Source organism: Sturnus vulgaris, chromosome 1 (assembly GCF_052056855.1).
Source record: "Sturnus vulgaris isolate bStuVul1 chromosome 1, bStuVul1.hap1, whole genome shotgun sequence".
Lineage (NCBI taxonomy): Eukaryota > Metazoa > Chordata > Aves > Passeriformes > Sturnidae > Sturnus > Sturnus vulgaris.
The window spans coordinates 127649997-127665894 of NC_142243.1; the positions used below are offsets into that span (position 1 = coordinate 127649997).

General features: G+C 40.0%; 1 long non-coding RNA gene across 6 annotated transcripts in view; it reads right to left on the reverse strand.

Moving 5' to 3' along the window:
* LOC148225516 (uncharacterized) overlaps positions 1-15898 on the reverse strand; it is a 106251-nt gene that overhangs the window by 18075 nt on the left and 72278 nt on the right. For 3 of the 6 annotated variants that reach the window (XR_015807809.1, XR_015807813.1, XR_015807814.1), the window contains 2 exons: positions 15031-15241; positions 10757-11052 (listed from right to left, as the gene is read on the reverse strand). This is a non-coding gene — a long non-coding RNA (uncharacterized LOC148225516). The remainder of the gene's footprint in view (positions 1-10756; positions 11053-15030; positions 15242-15898) is intronic. The other 3 variants (XR_015807815.1, XR_015807811.1, XR_015807810.1) reach the window with 1 other exon arrangement.

Below are 15898 nucleotides of genomic sequence, written 5' to 3' on the forward strand. Positions count from 1 at the left end.
CATGCTAAGTGAAAGGAAAAGTACATCCCCTACTTTAATTTCAGAAATGTGAATAATAAACAATAAGAAGAGCAAATATTGTAATTCAAATATTTATAAAAGGCTGCTGTACTGAATTATCCTACCTTCTTAGTGATCAACCTCAAAAGTATATGATTTTGGTAACACTGGTATATCTATACTTCTGCCCTTCCAAATGGATGATTAACTAAAACTGCATGTTTTGATCAGCACAGCATCTTTTAAAAGCACTCCACAGATCATCTATAAGAGATGATGTTCTGCACAACAGAAGGAAGAAAAAATATTTCAACAGGGAAAGAACTACTTTCTCCAAGCCAAAAATAAGAAGGAAAACAACTGTCACACAAATGTCTATGTACATAAATAGAGTTGCCTTGGACTTGTACAAGTTCTGAAAAAACACAATTCAAAGTTCGCATTATACTGAAGGAGTGTAAGGGAGCCCAGGGTCAACCCCAGTGGCTCAAAAATGGTGAGATTGGTTCTGTAACACACTGAATGCTGGCAGTTTTAAAGGGAAGACTATCCCCAATAAATTAATCGTGTCGTTTGATAAAACTTTTAGACACTAGTTGTTAAAGCAATGCAATCTGTCAAACAAAACTGAGAAGGAAAGCGACATCTGATTCAAGGGTGTCAGCTCTGAGAGAACAGGATCCATGTTGAGGGAAAACAGTTCTGCTTGAGAGTCTATAACTGCACATTCCTACAGTGGCATTGGAACTGCAGCTGGGATGGATTAGTGGCTTCAGATGGGAAATCAATGGGGAGAAACTTGAAATCCATTTTGTGAACTGCTGTGCTAATGCACCAAATGTCACTGTTTCCTGGTTGGCTGCCTCAGGGAGGGACACTTGCAGTTTTCCAACAGCTCCTTGCAGATTGCCAATTTGGAAGATTTTAAGTCAAGCAAACCCATGTTACTTCACTGAAGCAATGATGCTGAATGAAAATCATCATGAGCTGTGGCATTGTGATAGTGACTTCAGTCACAAATTAATAATATTATTTGAGAAAACAAAACTATTAGAACAGAGATTTCTTGGAACTGTGCTCTCAGATTGTGGAGATGAAGCATCAAGAGAAATGGTTTTCAAACTCCCTCTTTTCTGCCTGATTTTCATCATTGTAATTAATACTGAGATGCAGGCCAAGCTGTGAGGAAAACGTGCATATTAGGAAATGTATGTAAATGTAGTGGCCACCCTAGAGTCCTCATAGTCTAGACATATAGAAATGGAAGCAGAATCTCATCTTCCATTTCCCTGATGAGCAGAGCAATTGAATGTCTTGCTTAGGGCAATATAGGAAGCCTTTAGCAGCAAGCAAGACCTCTTCTCCCAGGAATCCATTCAGTATGCTGTCCAGGACACCTTCCCCATAGCCAATTATCAGCTATTTGCTTTTGTATGATTCTACCACACCTTAGAAAATACTCGTTAGACATTTGAAAAAAGGAAGGAGAGAAAAAGGTCTGCAAAAGAAAAAGCAAAGACATTCCTCAAAGACAAAAGTCCTTGCCCCATAGGCCAAGGTGAGCTTACTCAAGGAAACTTCAGAGGATAAAAAATGTGACTGCGAAGGAAGAAAAAATTAATGCCTGATGAATCACTTACAATGGATGAAAACTGGAGAGATGATTGATGGTATTTGCATTCAGCTTGAATAATAGGCCTGCACTAACCTGTTCAAACCTATAAAATCCAAGTCTGTTTTCACACACAGTTAAGGTCAGTGGAAAGCTTCCCTTGGTTTTGTCTATAAGGCATGGAGACAGAGGGGGGTTAAATATGCTGTGAGTTATGTGAAAGCAGTGTTTGTATTATATAATGGCAGATTGTTAAGTCCTGGCATGCAAGAACATGATCATTCACATTTACAGTGTGGCAATAAAGAGGACAGAAGACATATGAGACAAAAGGGCAGAGAGGGGGGAGAAAGAGGGAGGAAGAGGACAGGTTGCAAACCAACCAAAATTCAGTATACAAAATTGTATTTTTGGTGGGGGAAGGGTATCAACTTCTAAGCCTCAAACTGAAAGCTCTTCTGACATTTTCCCATGAAATAGCTTGTCATGTGAAAATGACAAATTATTGAAATTGAAAGTGCTTAAGGAAATATTTTTTCCTATCATTTTCATAAATCCAGCAATTTTAGACTATAATTTTTATTGCAAAGACAGAAAAAGGACAACTTCATTGTGTAACAGCTAATAGCCTAGTGATCTTTGCACTCTACCTGCCTGCAGGTAGGTAGTGCTATTTTCTAAGAGAACACCCTCAGTACTAAACTGCTTTACAGTGAGCTTGTTCTCTGTTTTGTGGGGTTTTTTTTCTTCAACACACACAAAATACTTTGGAACATTTATTTTCCCCTTTTGACTGTGGAAAAGAAAGAATATCTATAAAATATTCACAAGTGTTTAAAAAAAGTGGTCTATTCAGTGGGCCATATCTAGCATTTAGGTCATGTGCCTATCATGTTAATCGAGTGTCACTATGCATTAAGAGCTGGTGGCACTTTTGAGAGGAGGGAAGGGGAGCAGTTCATTTAAAGTTGTTACACTATGAAAGGCCGCCTACCAAGGCAGGCTGAGTGATTCACAATGAATAATTTATTCTCTCCTTTCTCTTGTGGAGTAGAGACAAGCAGGTTGTGAAGGGCTCATTTTTTCCACTATAGTTCTATTTCGTGTCTCTAGGCCTGATCAAAAGCCAGCCAAAGTCGATGGAGGGCTTTGAACTCAGACATGCTCCATGGTTCACAATGAATGTCAGTAGGTAGCAACACGAGGAAAGTTATGCTGCCAGGAGTTCTGCTATCTAGAGAGGAAAAATCAATGATCCTGCTTTAAGAAACAGATTATAACGTACAGTCCAAACTGAGAATATCTTAAGTAGCAGCTCTGAAGTGCGTCTGCAAGGTTTTTTGCAGGGACAAAAATTTTGGGGTCTGGAGCATCTCTCTTATGAGGAGAGCCTGTAGGAGCTGGTTCTGTTCAGTCTGGAGAAGACAAGACTAAGAGGGGATCTCATCAATACATGTAAATACCTCAAAGGCAGGGGCCAGGAGGATGGTGCCCAAACGTTTTCAGTGGTGCTCAGCAGCAGGACAAGGAGAAATGGCCATAAACTAAAACACAAGAAGTTCTACCTCAACATGAGGAAGAATTTATTTACGCTGTGGGTGGCAGAGCACTGGGAGAGGTTGTGGAGTCTCCCTCTCTGGAAACATTCAAAACCCAGAAAACCACCTGGACATATTCCAGTGTCACCTGCTCTAGGTGACCCTACCTTGGCATGGGGTGGGACTCAATAATCTGCAGAAGTCCCTTCCAACCATAACAATTCTGTGATTCTGTGAAAAGATGCAAACACAAATGCACCACTTTCTCCTATCAACATGTCACAAGATCACAATAAGAAATTCCTTACTAACTCTTCTGAGCACAGGTTTCTGTAACTACTCTGTGAGAAGGGAGATGAACTATACAAAAAGACGACTGCCTGTTATCTGAATGATGGTTTTTTTCGAAGTGATAAAAAATGACAATATTTTTCTTATTTTTTGATTGGCCTATACATGAGCATTACTACTAGTATGAATTAAACCACTTTTCCACTATGTTGTTTATATTTTTTGTGACCATTCATGTTAGATAATCACTGCCACTTGATCCTCAGATTTTAGTGGAAAGTACACACAAAAAAGGCCAGTGAAAGAAATTACATTACTTTCTCAGTAAATATTGAAAATTATTTAAAATATTCAGACAACTTTCCTAGTTTAGATGTATTTTATATCTCAGCTCAAAAGAGAAAAAAATAAATTAAACCACAGTTTGAAAAGCTGCATGGAAACTTTTTAACCTAATGGCACCATTTTTCTGAGCATCTGCTTGATAAATGGGAGATTAGCAACTTTCTTGACAGAGACATTTTTAGTGTGTATTTCTTGGCAATTTTGCAGTAATAAGCAACATCCTCAAGCAAGAAAACAAAATCCTCTTAATATTAAAAAAAAGCTAAGCCAAACCCTAGCAGGGGCCACACAGCACTCTCCCATCCACAACTCAGGAACTGGTGTGGGCTGGGGCCCACAATGACACTGACAATTGTGGAGGTAGCCACTCAGTTTTGCAGTATTTGAAGATATGGGTGTGGGCAGGTCTGTGCCATTTTGAAATATTGCCATAAACATGGCTGAGAAACCTCAGCCTGCTATTTTTTGACCCATTATCTAAATAATTTAATGACATTTGCAGGTTTAGTTTGTTGGTTGGTTGGGGTTTTTAATACTTGTATTTTGGTTAGAATGTGGGCAAGAGAAACCACATAGTAATTTAGGGACAGTATCATCCTCTAGGATGTGGTTGACTCTTTAAAACGGAAACTTGAGTCCTAATGTTTGGCATGAGTGAACCACAGTGACCAGACTCTACATGAAGATGGGTGGACAGGGTTGATCTTACCCCAGTATAAAGCTCCATCCTGGACCTGAGAAACATTTTTCAATAGAAATTTAGCTGAAATTGGGTGTTTTCAGTGAATTGTAATTTACAATATAAAAAAGACGTGGCAGATATTTGAAATTCCTTTGAATGTCTTTTGCACTGGTTTTGGCTGAGATGATAGAGGTAAATTTCTTCACATAGCTAACATAAGGCTGTGGATTTGATTTGTGCTGGAAGCAGTGTTGATAGCTCAGGGATGCTTTTGTGTTTCTGAACAGTGCTTACACAGAGTCAAGGCCTTTTGTGTTTCCCCACTGGCCCAGCAGTGAGCAGGCTGGGGGTGCATGAGGAGCTGGGAGGGGGCACGGCAGGGACTGCTGGTGCCCACTGACAAAAGGGATATCCTATACCATGCTATTCTGGGCCTAACAATATACAGCTTGGGAAAAAGAAGGAAGGGATGGACCCTTGGAGTTATAACATTTTTGTTCCCAAGTGACTGGTACACATGATGAACCCTGCTTTCCTGGAGATGGTTGAACCTCTTCCTGATGATGGGACATGGTGAAAGAATTCCTTGCTTTGCACGGTTTGCATGCACAGTTTTTCTTTATCTATTAAGCTTTTATCTCACCATGACTTTCTTACTTTTGCTCCTCTGATTCTCTACCCCGTCCCAGTTGTGGGGGGACAAGGAAGTGAGTGAACAGCTGGGTCATGCTTAGTTGCTGCCTGGGGTTAAACCATAACAGTCCTTATTGGATTATAATGTGGGGCTCAAAGCATTCAAGATAAAGACAGATTTGATTGAAATGTGTTAGATCAAGTTTTTAGTTGATGTTGCTGTTTAGATATTAGTTGCCAAGCTCCTGCACTTGCCATGGGGCCTGATGGCCTGACTGTGTTTTAGAGCCTAGTGCTCATTAGTGGCTGCTTTTTGCTTTCACTGCTTGCTGCAGAGCTGCACTGCTTCTTGTCCTACTCTGGTGTGCCTGGGAATATTTTGATAATAGCAATTGTGATGTTTCTGGGCTGGCAGATGGCCAGTGCATCACTGCTGTGCCTGTGCTGCTGAGCTGGAGAGGCTGGCAATGCAGTGTGAAGTCGAGCTGAAGGTACCATGACCTGCAGATGAGCCCATGGGGGACCAGGACACCCCAAAGGGTCTGTGGCTGTGGATAAGTCCACACCAGAGCAGGTACATCTCAAAGCATCTGTGGCCATGGTTATGTCTGTGCCAAGGCAGGTGCACCTTGAAGCATCCATGGATGTGCATGAGGTTGTGAAGGAGCAGCTGGAAGTGTGTGGCCATGTACCACACATCTATGCATGATAGTGATCCCCAAATAAAAGAAACCTCTGCTAGCAATTACCACACAGTGTTTTGTCAAATGAAAATGATCTATAACATTTCACTGATTCTACAGATAATGATCCGTATCAAAAGAAAAGCTGAAGAAAATAGTTTGAAATATTACAGCTGGATTCAATTCAGCTGTAATACAAAAACAAGGAGAAGAGCAGGAAACAGGCCCCATTTCTCATTCGAGAATCAAACAGAATCACAGAATCATCCAAACAGATTGGAAGAGATCTTCAAGATCGAGTCCCCCCACACACTAATTCCTCAACTAAACCATGGCACTGAGCACATATTTTTTAAAAGTAATCCAGGGATGGTGGTTCCACCACCTCCCTGGGCAGAAAATTCCAGTACTTGATCACTCTTTCCATAAAAACTTTTTCCTAATATTCAACCTATATTTCTCTTGGAGCAGCTTAAGACTGTGTCCTCTAGTTCTGCCAGTTGCTGCCTGGAGAAAGAGACCAATTCCCACCTGGCTACAGCCACATTTCAGGGAGTTGTAGAGAGTGAAAAGGTCACCCCTGAGCCTCCTTTTCTCCAGGCTGAACAACCCCAGCTACCCCAGCCATTCCTCACAGGGTTTGTGTTCCAAGCCCCTCACCAGCCTTGTTGCTTCCTCTGGATGTGCTCAAGCATCTCAAGGTCCTTCCTAAACTGAGGGGACAGAACTGGACACTGCACTCAGGGTGTGCCCTCACCAGTGCTGAGTACAGGGGGAGAATGACCTCCCTGCTCCTGCTGGCCACATTGTTCCTGATACAGGCCAGGATGCCACTGGCCTTCTTCTGGCTCATGTTCAGCTGGCTGCTGCCCAGTACCCCCAGGTCCCTTTCTGCCTGGGCACTGTCCAGCCACACCATCCCCAGCCTGTAGCACTGCAGGGGGTTATTGTGGCCAAAATGCAGGACTTGGCACTTGGACTTATTAAACCTCATCCTATTGGACTCTGCCCATCCATCCAACTGTTCTAAGCCCCTCTGCAGAGCCCTCCTACCTTCCAACAGATTGACACACACTCCCAGCTTGGTGTCATCTGCAAATTTACTAATGAAAGACTCATTCTCCTCATCCATGTCATCAATAAAAATATTGAAGAGGGCTGGCCCCAGCACAGGCCCCTGGGGAACACCACTGGTGACTGATCCCCAGCTGGATGCAGCACCATTCACCACTCTCTGGGCCCAGCCATCCAGCCAGTTCTTAACCCAGCACAGAGTGCTCCTGTCCAAGCCATGGGCTGCCAGCTTTTCCAGGAGTGTCCTGTGGGAGACAGTGCCAAAGGCCTTGCTGAAGTCCAGGTACACAACATCCACAGCCTCTCCTGCATCCACCAGGCAGGTCACTTGGTCATTAAAGGAGACCAGATTGGTCAAACACAACCTACCCCTCCTAAAGCCCTGCTGGCTGGGTCTGATACCCTGGCCATCCTGTAAGTGCTGTGTCATGGCACTCACAACCACAATTTACCTCTCGTGATGTGCAAAGGCCTGCACAACAGCCCCTGTCACAAGGAGGGGGCAACTCCTCTCTCTTGTTACTTTATCACTTGTGCTCCTGCCTCACTGTAAAAATAAAAATTGTAGGGCTGTCTGTGAACTGAACTTTGATATAGCTATTGAGTGAATTAAATTGAATTTTGTCACAAGAACAAAAAATCAGCATAGGAACATACCATCAGATCCTTCTAGGAGATTATTCTACTCATAAGGCTCCAGATCATGTTTTCTCACCATCCACCCATTTTCTTCATATTTCCTTCTGACAAGCCACTGCAAAGCTCTCCAATCTTACAGCTTTTTTCAGGTAGACTAACCAAGGTGAGGTATGTCTCTTTCTTTCCCTACACAGATATTCTTTCTCTGTGCTCCTGGGGCACAGCAGAAAAAAAAAAAAAAAAAAAGGCAGAACATGTATTACTTCTTCTTTCACCTCATCCTGGAATAGTCTGCAGCAGACCATGGAACAAATGCTAACTTGCCTGATCCAGAACATGTAAATTGAATTTGGATCAGTTGATAGTCTTCAGTTGGCAATCTTGGGATGCTTAGGAAAAAAGTACTGGCAGATCTCTACTACTCTATGCAAATCAAGTTATTTCAAGGGCCAACAGCAAAGCCAATTTGGATAGATACATGCACTTGAGATCATAAAAATATATTCTCATTTGTTAACATTTGTATCTTGTTTGTTCCTTTGAAGTCTCTCACAATTTGTGTGTACTAAGACTTTTTTGTTTATTATTCTCACTGGGTACTGTTTGAAATTTGCTCTGTCTGGACAATTGAGACAGCAAGTAAATGACTGATATTAAAACAAATGTCTGGAGACCATAATGCAATTTTTAAATCATGCTGCTCAATTTCTTTTTTGTTTTTCTAGATGGTACATTATTTATTTGCATCTGTTTCTACTGCAGACAAATCTGAGTCTTCACTACTGCCCACAGTTTGCATTACAGATCTGTCATAACTTTTTTTTTTTCATCCTTAAAAAAGCACTATACTGAGTTATGTAGATACTGACTATTTGGGTATTAATTTATTATTCTACAAACAGCAGAATGTGGGGACATTTCTCTAGGAAAAAGAGATAATTATATACTTTTACTAATTAACTGTTTCTTTTGTAAATTCCCAAAGAAAAAATTAAGCACATTATTCAAACTTTTAAATCTCTAAAAAGGCAAATTGTTACAGTGTTCTTTTTGAATTACTTTAAGCAACAATCAAATAAAAATATTGTCTCACATTCTGACTACTTAGAAATACAGAGCAGCTCTCTTAAAAAGTTTTTATACTTTTTGATCTTCATTGTATGAAGGCAGAACTATATCAAAAGACATCACTGAAGATGGGTCAATGGGTTGTATTTCACCTGTAGAGCTACGGTGGAGTTCTAATCACTGATCTGAAGTTCTTGGTGCCACAATTTTCATTCTTCTCTGTAAATTTTAAAGACAAGTCACTTAAAATAGTTTAGAAAAATTTAATTGTTCAGGGTCCATCAGTTTCCACTTCAAAGATTTAAGACATTCTTCTCAACATTGCTAGTTTTTCTTTGTAAAAAAAAATTTTATTTCATTTAAATGCATGAATTAGACATCTTATGTCCATATTTTAGCCTGGTGCTCCAAAGGGGTAGTTCATATTATAAACATTCCTATCTAATTGGCATTTTTAATGAAAAATGAAAGAGGGACAGAAGCCTCCAAGACTAAGTCCCTAAAAGTTTGCCATAATAAATGGCTGAGTAAAAGGAGAGTATTTCAAGTTTCTATGTCTTCTGAAGAGTGCCTTCTGTTGTGCCCCATAGAACAACATATTATTGCATCATATCATAGTTTTTCTTACTTCAGTTCTAAGTTCATTAAAGCAGGTATTGCTGCCTTGTTTACTCAGTATTTCAGGCCATTCTCTTCTCGAAAGAAGGAGGCAAATCCTTGCTTCTGTGCATCAGGCTGTATGTACACATCCAAACACACGAAGGCTTACACGGTGCTATGTGTGCATATATATGCATATACAGAGGTAAAAAAACTTCTTTCCAATTTCATGGGGGTTTTTTATTGTCGTTTATTGTTGCTCAGATAGTCTGTGTCATCTCTAGTTTTTCTCAGCCAAAGGCATTCAGGTCTTTGCTTCAGAAAATGTGTTTGGTGAAGTAAATTCCTCCTCATAGACCTTCTGTCATTTCCCAGCTCTGCCTTCTGCCCATTGCAAAATACTAATTGTTGTTTTCATCAGAAATCTTTAGGGTCTTCAAGAACTTTAGAAAGTCCACTTCCATACTCAAACAGAATTTAACTTGCCTTTTTAACAAAACTAAAGTTTCCTTTCTGTAGAATTTTTTAGAGATATTCGGCTTTCTCTAACAGTGTATTATGAAACTGCAGTGTGTACTCACAGTCATCATGAATCTGAGAATAGTTGTGTTTAATTTCCAAAAATACAATTCAGAACTCCCTAGAGAATGAATAACCTTTTTTTAAACTTTGAGAATTAAATTGAACTTGGTGTCTGTATTTCATTCTTAAACAGCAACGTAGTCATAACATTGTCTAATACCAAAATAATTTTTGTTTACTTGCCATCAGTATATGACCTTGAATTCCTTGAATGGAATTATTTAGAAGGAAACACACAGTATTCTTTTTAAGAATCATGTGAATATTGATATCTGTTCTATTTGCAAACAATTTTTTTCTTTCTGGAACATGTTCCATTAGGGTTGTTTGTGTAAATTTCTCTTGGAGCTTTATTTTTTTGGCTGCTGAAAGCACACTATAACACAAACAGATAATTATCAGTATTTTTACATACTTCTTTTTCATGGTGTTTGGGGAGGTGGGGGGGTTGACATTTTTTCCAGTCACTTTTTCCACTGACTTGAAAAATATCTCATTGGTGAATTGAATAGTGAGAAATAGATCTGGCTTGAGAGGAAAAAAGAGCATAATGAATTATGTGGGTGTACTCTGAATAAAACATTTTTTTTAGAACAGCAGTAAATTTCATGACCTGCCTTTAAGTGCTTCAAAATACAGTGTTTCTGGATATCATTAGCATATCATTCAGATGATGGTTTTCAAGGAAGATGAGAATTTCTGTTACAAGGTGATTCATAGATTTATTGAGTTGTTTAGGTTGGAAAAGACCTTAAGAGCATTGAGTACAATGGTTAACCCAGCACTGCCAAGTTCACCACTAAACCAGTTCCTCCAGATCCATACCTACCTATCTTTTAAAAACCTCCAGGAATGGTAACTCAAACACTTCCCAGAGCAGCCTGTATCAATTCAATCACCCTTTCAGTGAAGAAATGTTCCCTAGTATCCAATCTAAACCTCCCCTGGCACAATTTGAGGCCATTTCCTCTTGTTCTGCCATTTGTTATTTGGGAAAAGTAACCCCCACCTGGCTGCAACCTCCTTTCAGGCAGTTGAAGAGAGTGATAAAGTCCCTTTCAGTCTCTTTCTCTCCAGACTAAACACCCCCAGTTCTCTCAGCTGCTCCTCACAGTACTCCAGTCTCTTCACCAGCTCCATTGCCCTTCTCTGGACATGCTCCAGCACCTCAATGTCCTTCTTGGAGTAAGACTAGAAAGACAGAGACACTGCTTGTGTTCCTGATCTCTTAACCAGTCATTCCAAGTCCATGAAGTCTCTCTTGATTGCCCTTGGAATTCTTGTTGCAACTTCTCTGCTGGTTACCTGAAAAATCAATAAAGAATTATAATCTGAGGGCCATACTAGGGTGAGAAGCTTTTCCCCCATATATTTAATCCAGAAGGTGTTACAAAGTGGAGAGCAGCTGCCAACACTGTCAGGCCTTGAACAGGTGCAGACATGGAAATGTGAGGATGTTCAATCCAACAATTTAGGTTTTGCCTTGCTGTCAGTGAAGGGATTCCCCTTCAGTCTGAACTGACTGCTAATGCCAGGCAATGAAGAGGCCAGACACAAACCTGTGGGAAACAAGCATCTGTGGGTGATGGAACCAATTTGCCTTTCTTTCAGCCACTTAGAAACAAAAAAAGCAATAGAAAACTTCAAACACCAGAATCCTTGAAATGCATATGAAATATTATGAGGTCTACCACGAAGTTAAACAGTTTCTGCTACAGTAAACTTGCTTGCAGCAAACTACTCCAAAGTAAGAACAAAGAAAGAAGCACACAAGTTTTAAACTACATTAGTTTTTTTCAGTGATGGGTCCAAATGATCTCAAAGAACAAAATATTGACAAAACTTCTTCCTGAGGTTATCTCCTCACTAGATCAATGAAATCATCTTTCCTACCCATCTCCCCAGAACTGCACAGAATCTCACCCAGCCATGCCTAGTGTCATAAGCAGGAATTCGCATTTCAAAGGCTGATTTGAAGTGCCTGTTCTTCTACATAAAAGCTTTTGCAACCTCTCTTATGAAGTAGGGAACGAGCTCATGAATGTAGATTTACATAATAAGATTATGACTGAAAAAGTGAACAGTAGAGCTCATTTATTCTACATGCTTACTCCAGAAAAAGATGATCATCAATAGCATGCACTGGAATGGAGAATCCCAGAGAGGACAAACACAGTTACTACCAGAGGCACAAAGGAGACAACAGTGTGGGGAGACTATCACAGAATATTTGAGATAATCATTAAAAACAGGCAACAAAGCTCACTGGTATTAGCCAACTGTTTGGTTCAGATTCATTTAATGGACCACATGGGAAGTTTCAATAAATTATGACATTTCAGAGTGGATGCACTGGAAGTCGAGGGCAAGAGGAAGCATGAATCAATTCCTCTAAAAAGGCAGTTATTACAAAAATATAGTTTAGTGTGTTTAAATTATATTGGTGTCAGGGACAAAATCTGAGATATAAAGATGCTCTTAAAGGTCTTTTCCAACCTTAACAATTCCGAGATTCTGTGAATATACATTAATGGCCCAATAAGCCAGTATTACAGCACAATCAGGAATGCAGCTCTTCCAGGCATAACGCAGTCTCAGTCGTTTAAATGGCTCTCTACATGGCAAGAGGAAAAGGCAATGAACTTATTCATATCCCACTGATGCAGGTCTTCCTGTAACAAGGGTTTTACCAGAACTGCATTTTGAAATTAAACCATAGGGGAAAGAAAAGTTGGACGATGTCAGCATAACCTTGACCTTTTCTGACTGGAAGGTACTTCCATTCCACTTGACTTTTCTAAATTTTGCATTATGCTAATATGTACAGTATGTATGTTAATATATATATTTAAATATTCTTTTTGATTACAGAAAATATGTAAAGAATAGATTCTATAATTGCCATGAAATCTCTCTACTTTCTAGAAATATAAGCAAAGTTCACCACATCCAGAATTTGAAGTAGTCCTTTGTACTCACTATTAATGCACACATTCAAGAGATTTTTTTTCTTCAATGTACTATTAACTGAGATTACAAAGATTAAGCCAAACTGGTAACTTGCTTCATTTCTATTCTTCACACAAACTCCATCAGCTAGATATCCCTATTTTTTAAATTTCTCAACTCTTATATCTCCTTTCATATTGCTTTATCTCTTGACAACAAGAGATGAAAGATGGATAGACACCACCCACTTCTCATGAGTAGTGATGCTTTGGCTATCAAAGGCTGTTAGCTTTGTCAAAACATAATTTTGATGGCTCCCAAAAGAAACTAACATAAAAAGTAATTGCCATGCAAAATGAAATTACTAAATTTATTTATACAAGATACAGCTTGATTCAATATATTACACCATTACTTTAGCGAGACATATTAACAGCCAATAAGAAACACTCAGTGCTGCAGCACTCTGCAACTCATTACTGTGGCTTGGTGGTCAGCAGAATTGTCACTGCTGTGACTCCCAGCAGCACTGCAGGTGCAGTCTGAATGAGCCACTAGCTGATTTTCAATGGACAAACACCTATGTTTTCATCAATATGTAATCTACCAGAAGATGAAATTGAAGTCCACAGGCCCCAATGCAAACATATTTGCCATCTTGATTTTTCTTGGTTTGGTTTTATTTTCCTTTGGTCTGTGGTGTTCTTGCAGTTTTTCTGGTACCTTCTGCCTTCTGGTACAATAGAAAATTACTGAATGAAATGCATTGCTGAATACGTATCTATTCAATGCATTTTATTCTGAATATTCTTACTGATCTTCCTTTTTTTCCCTCCTCTTCCTAAACAGATATTCTAACAAACTTAAAACTAAAATCTAATTTATCTATTATAATTGTCATCACTAAATTGTCTGCATAAAAATTTCACTGCAAACATAACCCCATTGCTGTGTGAAATGTATGGCTACTTATGTGCTTTAATAGGCTTACAAGAAGATTTTGGATGTTCAGTTTGGCACACGTGAAAGTGATTTCACAGCAACACATCAGGAAATTTGTTCCATGGCAGCTGCTGGTATGACTGAAATCTCTCATGGCTTTCTAGTAAAGATCCATTCTGAATCTCAAACAGTTAATGTTTTCAAATTATCCTAAAGTTCTAAAAATACTTCAAAGTGTTTTTTGACCATGTGAACCATGACTATTTACTTTAACATCTTAACTCATGGAGAGAAATTGAGATATGAAAAGCAAGGGGTTTTTCCTCCTGTATATGCTGAAGGTTTGAATCAGCCGTTCCATCCTGCCTCATGCTATAGCCAAAGTCAACATCTCCATAGGAACACTTTTTGTGTTGCAGAGATTGTGGCTACTGCTTCTGCATTGCTCAGTACATGAGAGGCATGAACACACTGGAGAGAGTCCAGCAAAGGGCCACAAACCTCATTAAGTAACTGGAGCATCTCTTCTGCGAGGGGAGGCTGAGAGAGCTGGGGCTGTTTGGAAAGCAGAAGTGAATTCATTAATGCCTATAAATACCTGAATAGAGGGGGAAAAGAGGACAGACCTAAGCTCTTCTCAATGATGCCCAGCGACAGGATCAGAGGCAATGAGCACACACTGGAAAACAGGGAACATTCCCTCTGAACATCAGAAAACACTTTTTTTACAGTAAAAGTGACCAAGCACTGGTACAGGTTATCCAGAAAGGTTGTGGAGTTTCCATCCTTGGAGATATTCAAAAGCCATTTGGACATGGTTCTGGGCAGCCTGCTTGAGAAGGGTTGTACCAGGTCACCTCCAGAGGTCCCTTTAAACCTCAATGATACTGTGATTCTGTGTGATTCTGCTTACAGACACAAACTCCAGTTTGAAAGAACTGAAAGCTCTGCCATTACTATACTGGAATTCAAAACACAGGACTGAAACCTTCAACCTCAGGTCTTATATGGAGTAAGAGAGTAGCCTGAGTAAAGGAAATCTTTAGTTAAACCACCATCTCTCCTGAGATCCCATAAACACTAACAAGAGGAAAGATCCTTCAGAGAACATTAAAGAGCTGAAGTCTATTTTAGCCATCTGGCTTCTCTCTCTCTCTCCCTTGACTGCTTAGCTTAAGAAGAAAAGGCAGCTCTATCCTGCACTGGGGACAATGCCCCTAAAATTTACAAACAGCTGTCCAATTTCAATGCTATACAGGATACCTCATGTTGCAGCAAGAAACTCTGGCTTTTCAACAGCTCGTTAAAATACAGCTTTTGGGGTCAGAGCATGAAATTTTTGTTTATCCTCCAGGAGCACACACAAGCATGCACATCAAGGGTATGACTCACCCAGAAGAAAGCTTGCCAAGCTCAGAAGAGATGCACCATTAAAGTGCACACAGTGCAGAGCAGGTTTGCAGCTGGCAGGATGGAGCCTTCCCAGTCACACAGGATCTGCCTGGGACAGTGGTCACAGTGGTAGGGAGAGGCTTTGTTAACAGTGCCAGACAAGGCAAGGTGATTATTCTGGTGATGAGGGTCCAGGAACTCCCTCACAGAGCTGTAGGAGATGGAAATAGACACAGGGTTAGTGGCAAACCTACAGTGTAGGTCCAACCTCCAGGCAGGGAACAAGGACTAGACACAGGCTAACCTAAAATACAGAGATGTGGTGCCCAGATCTGTGCTGAAACAGGGCTCCTGGGCATAGGGCTAGGCCTGACAAGAAGCTGGGCAGAGCCAGTTGAGCCTGGTAGTTCCCTCAGAGTCTGGACATCTTTTGACCCTACACACTAGTTAGTCTCTAGGACTAATGATGGATCTTCCTTGGGCATATGTTGGCCTATGAGGATTGGCTTTGATAGCGTTGAAAACACATAATCACAGAATGATTATATGCAGGTACTTTATTGAAGAGCTCTGAGAATCAGGGGTCCAGACCCAAATCTGACTCCCACATGGATCCGAGATGAACATGTTTTTATACCCTTTTTGTTATATAGCTATATATTAATTATTGAACCCATATTGTTCTATTGTATACATTGATCTTATCCAAGCGTGTATTCTTGTAATTTTCATTTGGCCCCCCAAATATTCTTTCTCATTATTCTTGTTACAATTACATCGTTTCTCATGATTTTAGAAACATTTTAACCCTATGCTTTCAGCTTTATATGCACACAACTACAATTTCACAATTTCACTTGCTTCTACT